We start from the raw sequence: 1,580 nt of genomic DNA, 5'->3' as shown, positions 1-1,580 counted from the left end.
AAATTGCGACTAAAACTAAACCCTATTTTAGTCAAAAGACTATGACTAAAACTAAATTAAAATTCTCTGTCAAAATTAACACTGGTTGCATCCCAATTTTGACAGGATGTACATTTTACGGAGAACAAAAGTTATTTAATGTTGATATTCCTATCTGGTTTTATGTAAGGGATAATACCCGACAAAGAGTGCGTTATGAGAAATTAACGCACGACGCGGAGGCCTAAACCGCCCGACGCGCAAGGGAGGACGGTTGCTTAAAGAAGCCTGCGCAGTGATATCAAACGTTTGGTCTGTGTGACCGGAACTTCTTCTTTAGGTGTGCATTATCACTGTGCGTTATCACTTTTTAATCCACACCCAGCAGCCAATCAGAATCGAGTATTCACCCGGACCATGGTATAATCATATTTAAGTTTTTCCCACAGAAGTTACATTTTAAAAGTTTAAAAGCATTAACAATTTAGTTTTGTGTGTGTGTGTGTATTCAATAAATGTTTGTCCCGTTCAGCCAGTGTGTTTTGGATTTTGGCCCCCTGTGTGACTGAGTCTGACTCCCCAGATTAAGAAATAAAACAAACAAAATCCAATAGATTTCAATGCATCCAATTCTGAGAGGAAAACTATTCAGAAAACTCAGATTTCTCTTGGTATTTAATTTAATTTTTTTTATTTAGTTGACAGTCTTTTTGTGACCGTAAGGTTTTCCTTCATGTTGTGCAGAGATTATCGTTTTGTGGTAAAATAAGATTGTAAAAGAGTGTGAGCAGAATGTTTTAATCTAAATCTAGCAACAGTTAAAAAGTCACGTTTACATTTGACTGAAGTGAAGCTGCACCAGCAGACATGTGGACACCAGAGCTGGTCGCGGACTGACGTCACCAACACGTCCTTAAGTTAAAACAATCCTAAAAAGCAGCTCTCTCACCTGGCAGGTGGACGCTCGTTTCCGCCACGCCCACTTCCTCCCTTTAAATGAAACGGCTCGTCAATTAAGACGCGGTGGAGCCGCGTGCGCGCGCGGAGAGAATCCTCTTTAGGGTTTGAGGAGCCGAGCGTGTACGTGTTCACGGTCGCTGCACTCGCGAGCCCTCGAAGCTGGACGGCAACAGTTGTCGGTGATCGCTCCGTCCGAGGCTGCAGCAGCCCCGTCACACACCGGGAAGCGGCAGCGGTGAGCCTCCGGAAACCTGCTGGCGGTTCTCATCTGTGCTTGACAGGAGGACGGTCCTCCTCCTCCTCCTCCTCCTCCCACTCCTCCTCCCCCTCCTCCCACTCCTCCTCCTCCTCTGAGCATCAGAACAGCCATGAGGATCGTTTGAGTTATTTCTGCCTCGTTTTGAATTCCAGACAGAACAGTGCTCACTGACAGCAGACCGATGAGTTTAAACCAGGAGTGTCAAACTCAATCACACAACAGGACAAAATCCAAAACACACCTTAGTTCGCGAACAGAACAAATATTTATTGAACACTACTACAGTTTTAAAACTAACGTTTTAACATAATTAAGATATACAGCATGACCTGTGATAGCCCTAGTGTGAATGCTGTAAGCTGAATTTCATCACTGAAGACGA

General features: G+C 43.9%; 1 protein-coding gene across 2 annotated transcripts in view; it reads right to left on the bottom strand.

Moving 5' to 3' along the window:
• Positions 1 to 1,261, bottom strand: part of LOC112141910 (potassium voltage-gated channel subfamily G member 4) — a 26,923-nt gene extending 25,662 nt beyond the window's left edge. For both annotated transcript variants that reach the window (XM_024265115.2, XM_024265114.2), the window contains exon 1: positions 929 to 1,261. The gene's annotated coding sequence lies outside the window, so the exon portion shown is untranslated. The remainder of the gene's footprint in view (positions 1 to 928) is intronic.
• Positions 1,262 to 1,580: the final 319 nt, after the last annotated feature.

The sequence above is a fragment of the Oryzias melastigma genome, unplaced genomic scaffold (assembly GCF_002922805.2).
Source record: "Oryzias melastigma strain HK-1 unplaced genomic scaffold, ASM292280v2 sc00359, whole genome shotgun sequence".
Taxonomy (NCBI): Eukaryota; Metazoa; Chordata; class Actinopteri; order Beloniformes; family Adrianichthyidae; genus Oryzias; species Oryzias melastigma.
Note: the sequence above shows the minus strand (reverse complement) of the source record. Positions and strands in the feature narration are given on the sequence as shown.